This window comes from Trachypithecus francoisi, unplaced genomic scaffold (genome assembly GCF_009764315.1).
Source record: "Trachypithecus francoisi isolate TF-2019V2 unplaced genomic scaffold, Tfra_2.0 Contig00586, whole genome shotgun sequence".
Classification (NCBI taxonomy): Eukaryota; Metazoa; Chordata; class Mammalia; order Primates; family Cercopithecidae; genus Trachypithecus; species Trachypithecus francoisi.
In genome coordinates, this window is record NW_022680749.1 from 7,005,935 (window position 1) to 7,015,669 (window position 9,735).

General features: G+C 40.8%; 1 long non-coding RNA gene across 1 annotated transcript; it reads left to right on the forward strand.

Moving 5' to 3' along the window:
- The first annotated feature begins 353 nt into the window (after positions 1-353).
- LOC117086220 lies at positions 354-5,830 on the forward strand. The gene is made up of 2 exons (XR_004438248.1): positions 354-410; positions 2,101-5,830. It is a non-coding gene; the product is annotated as an uncharacterized LOC117086220 (long non-coding RNA).
- Positions 5,831-9,735: the final 3,905 nt, after the last annotated feature.

Genomic DNA, 9,735 nt, shown 5'->3' on the forward strand with positions numbered 1-9,735 from the left:
TCCCACTGTCTTCTGTGCCAGCCTCAGCTCTCCCTTCCTTTGCTTTCCTCATGACATTGTATCTGAGTTGCCTAAACAACTCATGTTTCCATGTACTAGCTTCCACTGCTTAGTTCAATGATTTCCACATTCCAAAGAGTGGTATTTCCTGTACACTGTGCTTGGATGGGTTAACATCTGATATGGTTTGGCTGTGTCCCAACTCAAATTTCATCTTAAATCATAGTAGGAGGGACCTGGTGGGAGGTAATTGAATCATTGGGGTGGTTACCTCCATGCTGTTCTCATGATAGTGAGTGAGTTCTCAGGATATCTGATGGTTTCATAAGGGACTTTTTCCCTTTTGCTCAGCACTTCTTCCTGCCATTATGTGAAGAAAGATGTGTTTTGCTTCCCTTTCTGCAATGATGGTAAGTTTCTTGGGGCCTCCCCAGCAATGCAGAATTGTGAGTCAATTAGACCTCTTTCCTTTAGAAATTACTCAGCCTTGGTCAGTTCTTTATAGTAGCATGAAAATGGGCTAATACAACATCCCTCCCTGCTTGTCTAGTCCTCAATTCTGGTATCGTGTCACCTGAATTCTGTTCCTGTTCTCATTTATACAGAATCACCTACTATGGGCAGGTCAATGGCTTGTTTCTGTTTCATGGCATCTTCTAGCTATGGAGAGCTGAAGTCTCAGACTTCAGAAGTAGAGCTTGGCTTGCCTTGTGCATGGACACTTTAGTCTATGGCCACCACTAGTTAAGAGCAGATTAACTCTGCAAGGCTAGCTCCATAGACACCTCACTTTTTCCTGAGTGGTGCTGTCCTCAGTGTCTTAACACTTAAACACACCATGATATTCTGATATACTTAATCAAAGGAAAATATTATATACTTTATTCAAGTAAAAATAATTGTTGGGACAATGGATAGTTGAGAAATGAGTGAGATCCTCCTTATAGAATTAAAAATTATGGTAACACACTAAGAGGATGTAAAATGAGAGTTGTCCGATGAAAAAGCTATGGACATTGAATGGTGCCTAAAGATAGAAAGGACTCAGTTGAGAGCCAAGAACATTTAGCATCTTAGATTTCCAGAAAGATTAGAAAGAGAAGTTATGAGTATGCAAAACCATTATGTCCCTTCTGAATAGCAAGTTAGAAGAGAACCCATTTTTCACTAAGAAAGTATATTGCGTTTCATAAATAAGGGAGACATTCTTGGCACTTTTTTTGTAGTTTTTTTGTAGGTTTTTTTTTTTTTTTTTTTTTTGCCAAGTACAAACCAAATTAACCAGGATCTCACAGAGTGGGACTGTTGGAGGCGACAAACCAGGGACCTGACTTTGGCTGCCAGAATGAGGCCCTGGGGCTGTGTCTGAAAGAAGAACCAACAGAAATGTGACCACATCACTAAGTAATGGACTGGTCACGAGGCAGATACCATGTTAACCAAACTGGAGATGCCAGTACACACACATGTGCATGAGCACCAGTGTTCATTGGATAAGCTATCTATGGAAGGTCTCTTTCACAACAGGCAAAGAGCACCTTCTCTTTTTTTGAGACAAGATCTCACACTGTCGCCCAGGCTGGGGTGTAGTGGCACAATCATGGGTCACCACAGCCTTGATCTCCTAGGCTCAAGCTGTCCTCCCATCTCAGCCTCCTGAGTAGCTGGGACTATAGGCATTCACCACCACACCTGGCTCTTTTTTTTCTATTTTGTAGAAATGGGGTCTTGCTGTGTTGCTAGGGCAGGAGATCCTTCTTTTGAATATGCATCAGTCCCAAAGCTCCATTTGCCACATCCTAAGGCAAAGATGGTTCTTCATTTCTTTTCAGATTTGTGTTTCTGTAGAAAAAAATGAAACAGTTAAGAACTTCCTTTGATTTTTCTATGCTAATTGGTTTGCACACAGTGCCTGACACTGCATATGTATTTGTTATAGGCTGAACTGTGTCCCCCAAATTCATGTGTTGAGATCCTTAACCCCCCAGTACCTCAGAATATGACCAAGTTTGGAGATAGGGCCTTTACATAAATAATTAAGTTAAAATGAGGCTAGTAGAGTGGGCACTAATCCAGTATGAGTCGTGTCCTTATAATTAGAGATTAAGACAGACATACACAGAAGGAAGACCATGGGAAAACATAGAAAGAAGACTGCCATCTACAAGCCAAAGAGAGCGATCTCAGAAACCAACCCTGCCAAAACCTAGATCTCAGACTTCCAGCCTCCGGGACTGTGAGAAAATAAATTTCTGTTGTTTACGCCATCCGGTCTGTGGTATTCTGTATTCTGTTTGGCAGCCCTCACAAACTAATGTGGTGCCCGATAAATATTTGCTGAAGTTGTTTATTTCCTTTTTTCTTACAGACTGAATTGGAAATGGCTTTCTTTGTTGTCATGCAGGGCAGAAATCATTCTTTCCACAGACCTTGTCAGTTGTAGAAGAGCAAAGCAGAATGTTTGCAGATTATTTTCAGCTACTCAAATTGTTCCTAGTTTTTTTTTAGTAGGATTTTGCTTGTGGAAATTTGACATTTTATTTGAGGCCACACTGATTCACTTCTGTTTTCTACCAATTCATTTCACATTGCAACCACATCAACTGTGCTGGAGACTGTGTTATTTCAATGATTTGACTTTAGATTGAGGTTTCTATTGCAAAACCAGCTGAAGAGGTCCTAAATGTGGGAAGCAGATGTTTCTCTTCTGGCATGTCTTGCAGAATTATTTGGCAAGAGAATATCTTCTGTGAAGAGAATGCTTGAGAAATGTCATGCATTTGGCAATGATTAAGAAAGAAAGGTAAACCTTCAACTCTTTGTTCTTAAAAGAATCTGGCTTGTTATTTAGTGGGAAGACAACTAAGATGCAAAGAGCTTTTCTGCTCCTTTAAGAAATTTGTTTTCTTTTCTAGTCTTTTGATTCTTCGTAAGGCCAGAATATACTTTCTCGGGGACAACTGACGAAAACACGATATAGTGGCTCTTAGAGATTTAGCATACTGATGTCCAAGAAGACGTTGTTGTTTTTAAAGTATCAAAAGACAGGTCTTCATTTGGACTGCTATACAAAAATGCCATAAACTGGGTGACTTAAACAACACTGTATTTCTGTCTCCCAGTTCTGGTGACTGGAAATTTGATATCTGGGTGCCAGCATCGTCCAGTTCTTGATGAGAACTCCCTTCCTTATTGCAGATGACTGCCTTCTTGCCCTACCCTCAGATGGGGGAGAGAGAAATCATCTGTCTCATGTCTCTGCTTATAAGGACACAAATCCTATCATGAGGGTATGACTCTACCTTCATGACGTAATTATCTCCCAATGACCCCACCTCCAAATATCAACATAACAAGGATGAGGTTTCTGCATATTAATGGCAGGGACACCAACATTCATAGTCCATATGAACTCGCATAGTCCATAACTAGGCGAGTGCCAACTAGTTAGTTTCTTGTCTTTTTTCTGTGCCATATGGAGGCTCTGCTGTACATCTTCTGAGATCCCATAGTTACCATATTAAAAAGTAACATTCCAGTGAGAATGTGAATAGCTTTTATTATATTACCTCTGATCTGGTGTGAAGATGCCTTCAAATAGATTTAAGAAATTACTCATTAAAAGGATATTTTGCAAAAGGAATTGCCAGTTGATTAAATCATACTAGGTATTAAATTTTGCCTCATGGAAAAACAAACTCCTTTGACAAAAAAAAGATTTCTTAATTAAAGCCATATCTTTTCATATTAATAATGTTGCTGTGTAATTATAATGTTTTAATTTTATAATGTTTTTATAATTAAAGGACTTAGTAAAATCCATATTCCTGTATATGTTTGAACAACCGGAGATACAGAAATGGAAAAGGAAAAGAAAATCCAGGGAAGGGAACATTATTTAGAAAGGAAGCCTGTGATACTCTTAAGGTCTGTCACTACAGCTTGCTAGATTTCAGGATGGGGATAGGAGATGCAGAAGATGAGAGAGGAAAAAACAGAGAAGGACCCTGGGGGAGGGAAGGTAGATTAAGAGCATTGCAAACTGGCTTTATTTAATTTGTTTGCTTGAAGTAAATGCCTTGACATTATCTGGACCACAAGACATTCTAAAACCAAATGGAGATAATTAGATTTTTTTTCTCTATCAAGGAGGATTACCCGTGCATCTCTATCAGGTAAACAAGAGTTGGCAGTGAAAAATTACAATTGTTTACATGAATTAGTCATTGTCTCACTGGGTCCCAGATGTACCAATGGAATGCATGGTTAATTCATATTCTTGAGTCTGAAGAGGATGTTTAAAAATTATCCTCTGTATTTTCTCCAAGAGAAAAAGGCATTTACAGATTGATTTAAAAAGAAAAAAAGCTCAATTATGTTTCCTCCTAATATAAAGGCTCACAGACAAGGAAAGCAAAGCAAACAACTAGAAGACATTTGCTGTGCTCTTGACTTTGGGAAAGGCCATGGGCAAATTATATCATTTTTAGGGAATTTAATTTCCTTACCTACAGAAATAAGGCATGTAAATCAACTGATTCATCTGGCTCTCTTCAGCAATAAAATTTTGTACTTATCAAGGTTCTTCCCAAGGCAGTATGTTTTTTATTTTTTAAAAATAACTTATTGAAGCTCAATTCACATAACTTAAAAGTAACCATTTTAATGTGAACAATTTAGTGGCATTTAGCACATTCGGTGTTGTGCAGCCACCATCCCTATCTAGTTCCAAAACATTTCTGTCACTCCAAAGTAAAACCCCTTGTCCACTGTATTAGTCTGTTTTCATGCTGCTGATAAAGACATACCCAAGACTGAGTAATTTATAAAGAAAAAGAGGTTTAATGGACTTACAGTTCCACTTGGCTGGGGAGGCTTCATAATCATGATGGAAGACAAAAGGCATGTCTTACACGGCGGCAGAGAAGAGAGAATGAGAGACAAGTGAAAGGGATTTCCTCTTATAAAGCCATCAAATCTCGTGAGACTTATTCACTACCATGAGAACAATATGGGGGAACCATCCCCATGATTCAGTTATCTCCCACTGGGTCCCTCCCACAACACGTGGGAATTATGGGAGCTACAATTCAAGATGAGATTTGGGTGGAGACACAGCCAAACCATATCACCCACTAAGCGGTTGCTCCCCTTCCCTCCCTCTCCCCGCAGCTCCTAGCAACTGCCAATCTGCATTCTCTATGGATCCATTTATTTTGGATATTTCATACAAGTAGAATTGTACAATATGTTAGCTGTTGTGTCTGGCTTCTTTCACTTAGTGTATCATTTTGAAGGCTTATCCATGTTGTAGTATGTATCAGTCCTTTATTCATCTTTATGTAATAACATTCCATTTAGGTATATACCACATTTTGTTTATTCATCCATTTATGGACATTGATGAACATCAATTGATGGATATTGATGACATTTTGTTTATTCATCCATCAATGGACACAATAACCAAAAAGACATTTCCTTTTGGTTATTGTGAGTAGTAGTGCTCTAAACATGCTTGTACATGCATTTGTTTGAGTACCCGTTTCAGTTATTTTGGATCTATACCTAGAAGTGGAATTGCAGGGTTATCTGGTAACTCTAGGCTTAGGTTTTTGAGAGACCTCCAAACTGTTTTTCACAACAGCTGTACCATGTTATATTCCCAACAGCAACACATAAAGTGTCTGATTAATCTACATCCTATTATAGCCATCCTAGTAAATGTAAAGTAGCATCTCATTCTCCTTTTGACAGAGCAGTATGTGATCAGCTTAATTCCTCTAAAGTCAAATTTTAATAGTAAAATAAAGTTGATGATGAAGATGTCTGAGGCCTCCAGAATTCACTCACTCCCATCACTCTCTTAGTGTTGTGGGACACCAGTCCCGAGTCCTTATCAAGGTCACTACCACCATGTTTAGAGGGAGAATTTATTTTTGTCAAGGATGGTTAGGTCAGCTGTTTCAGCTGGGTAGGATTGGAAATAGAGAGAGACCAACAAAAGGCACTAGTCATAGCACTTTAGAATACTACTTTTGCTTTCCATCAAAGTCAGTGGTTTAAGCATTCATAAGGAAGAATACTATGTTGAGGCATCTCTCTGAAATCACAGACTTTTTTAAATTTTAAGAGCAAGGGCTCATTCTAAATTTGAAAAATATAATTTACCTGTTTAATATATTTTTGCCTGAGTAGGTGATGTCATTTTTTTTAAAGGAAGGCCTGAAATTACATGATTTTAGGTCATTTTGTAGGGAATTTCAGGTTGTGGCATATGCAGAGAGGTCTTAAAGGAGGAAAAATAATTGATTCAATGAAAGGATAGGGGACTAAATCTCAAAACTAAATGTGGAGGGGAAGAAACAGAACGCAAGAACTAAGAAGTGTAGTTCTTTTGATGTGGTATGTCTGCAGTACCACATACTTTCCTCCAAGGATAAGGAGATCTGCTTAAGGACCCCTGAGTTTTAGGCCTCTGGAAAACTGTCATTAACCTCATGATACGGAAGACTGTTTCATCATCAGTTTTCCTTGAGGACAGCATTGTTTCAAACCCAGACAAGTAGTAATCATTTTTATTCCCTTTAGCCCAGAAGGGGCTAGAAATTGCTCTAAGGAGGACATTCTGGAAGAACTACAGCCTCCATGAATAAATTAGACTGAGAGGTGGTGAAATTTGCATGTTCATTTCCCGGATATAAGATGATTAATTTAACCTGAAAGGTGAAATGCTCAGGAAAAGCAGATGGTCCAGAGATGCCATACTTCTCATTCAACATTGCCTCCATTGCTTGAAATTGGTATCTGATTTTTTCATAGAAAAAATTTTATGAATATTACTTTGGAAAATCATAGTGAAGTCATGGTCACACTTGTGTGTGTGGTCCAGTTCTTTGGGGTTCCCTTTTTCCCAGCTGTGCAGCACTCTTACATCTCTGGGACTCTGCTTGGAACATGTCCCATGCAGGTCCTACTTCCCCTTCCCAAACCTCAACCCCCTCTAGCCCCCAGCCCTTTTTATGGTCTACTCAATTCTTACTCTTTAAGTCTCTGCTTAAGCACTTCTCAGAGAGGCAGCCTCTCCTGAGCCCCTGGCTCAAGTTAGAGCCCATGGCTACAAAAGCCAGTACCCCATAAAATTCTTCTTTTGAACCCCTTACAATGTGCCCAAGTGCTTATTTAATGCCCATCTTCGTCACTCGACCGGTACCCCATATAATTCTTCTTTTGAACCCCTTACAATGTGCCCAACTGCTTATTTAATGCCCATCTTCCTCACTCGGCTGAGGGTTCCATCCAGGCAGAACCTTGCCTAGTTCTATTTCCTTGACACTGCTGTCTGTCCTAGCTCATAGTATTCTTCAGACATTACTTAAGTTGACTCTGCTCTCCCAGGAATAAACATTACTTCATACTCTGATAAGGAAGAACCCTATCTCAGGCTGCCCCATTTTTTCTCTCTCTCTTTTTTTTTTTTTTTTTTTTTTGGGTGGGGGGTGCTATCTCTTTCTGAATAAGCTAAACTATAGCAATGGCTTCTGGTTGGACTGCAAGTGTGTGTTGGTCCAGACAGCTTCCTCCCTAACTACAGTCAGATGTTCTGTGTTAGAAATTCTTCTAAAGAGAATTTCCTAGCTGCACAAATGATACCACATTGACAACAGAGGATTATTATTATTATTTTGAGGCAGAGTTCCACTCCTTTTTGCCCAGACTGGAGTGCAATGGCACGCTCTTGGCTCACTGCAACCCCTGCCTCTGGGTTTCAAGCAATTCTCCTGCCTCAGACTCCTGAGTAGCTAGGATTACAGGTGCATGCCACCACGCCCGGCTAATTATGTATTTTTAGTAGAGATGGGGTTTCACCATGTTGGCCAGGCTGGTCTTGAACTCCTGACCTCAGGTGATCTGCCCGCCTCGGCCTCCTGAGACAACAGAGGATTATTTTTAAGTGAATAATGCCTCTTCCCACACATCTGCTCACAGTAATGGCTGCATGATGTGAATTAATGTCATTGGAAACCCATGCTGTCCTCCAGAGTTGCAGAAGCCTGTCATGGGAAAACTTTGTAGTCATAGAAGGATGTTCCTCTCCTTTGAGAGTGTGGTTTGCTATTGTTAGAGGAGAGAAGAGGATTCCGAAGGCTGTCAGACCTATATGTTGCTGGTTTTATCTCCTCTGGAGATTGGTGTGACACTCATGAAGGGGATTCAACCACCTGCGCAAAGCCCAGCCTCTTAAGTCACTGGGCATCTAGTGGAATCAGGGGATGAATTACTGATGGATGACTGGGAGGAGGGTGCTTAGGTACTGCAGTTGAGTGGCTCACAAGGAGAGAACATTTCACTAATGCATATTCAGTGGGTGGTTCTGGTTTGCCTGATTTTTGCCTCCGGGCATGGCTGTTTCAGCCTGAGAGGCTGTTCCAAGAACGTTTCTTTACTAGAGCGCTCATGCTGCCTGGTGGTAGATATGAAGTACAGCAGTGCAACCAACCAGTTTTACTCCAAGGAAACCCTGTAGAGATGACAGCAATGGTTGGCGATTTCTGCTTCAATTATGAAAGTGATCTGGTGGCAAGTATCTGCACACTAATCCTTAAGTTTAACTCTAGTGGCTATGAGGTGTCCTTGCCTGGTAAGCATGAATTTGCAGCTGAAAGATTTCCCTCTATCATATTCCAATAGTTCTTAAATTTTATGTGCATAAGAATCACCAGGGATATCTGATTAAAGTTCCAGTTTCCAGCCTCAGCTCCAGAGATTCTAGCTCAGCGGGTGTTAGATGTGACCCAGGACTCTCCCCATTTAAAATGAGCTTCCAATGAGGTTGGTCCGTATAGCCTATTCTTTGGGAAATGCTGGCCTAATGGCTAAAAATATGAGTTGGAAATCAAGCACAAGAAGGAGCAAGCTGATATCTTTGCCAGCAGCATGACATTGGGCTGCTGCTAGCCTCAGTTACTCTTCTGTAAAAAGGCAGTAATGTTCAGGTGCCGTGCCTCACGCATGTAATCCCAGCACTTTAGGAGGCCAAAGCAGGAGGATCGTTTGAGCCTAGGAGTTCAAGACCAGCCTGGGCAACATGGCAAGACCCCATCTCTACTTTTTTTTTTTAAAGGCAGACCAAAATCATAGGGCTGTTGTAGGAGAAAATAAGATCCTAATATAAAGAGCTTGATACAGGCTGTGGTCATGGCGGGCACCAGTACATCCTAGCTCTTATTATTTGTAGTATTAATCCTAATTATCTGCAAGTTACAGGGCCAGAGAAGACTAGGGAAGTTCGGGTTTTCTGGACCAAACAGACACTCAATCCTGGGCCTGGAGGTCTCTGCAGTGAGGTGATGCCACGGACAGAGCCACCTTTACAGGACAACCAGTGGCTGCTGACACACACTGTATGCACTGGAGGGCAAGCAGCTCCCAGCTTGGGAGCAACTGAGGATGGTGAACATCCTGGGCAAGGAGTGCTCTGAGGCTAAGACCCTGAACGGCAGGATCAGTATTTTTTTATATCCTTGTACCTCAGGCCAGATGGGCAAAGGAACAGCTGAAGTTGGTAGCTCTCCTATCCCATTGCGTTTCTAGAGCAATCCTGTCTCCTCATCTATAAAGTGAGCTGATAGTAATACTTCCCCAGATAGTTGTGAAGAACAGCTGAGAGATGCTATGTGTAAAACCCTTCACCTGGTGATTGATGCTAATAGTCCTTGGAAAGTATTGTTCTCT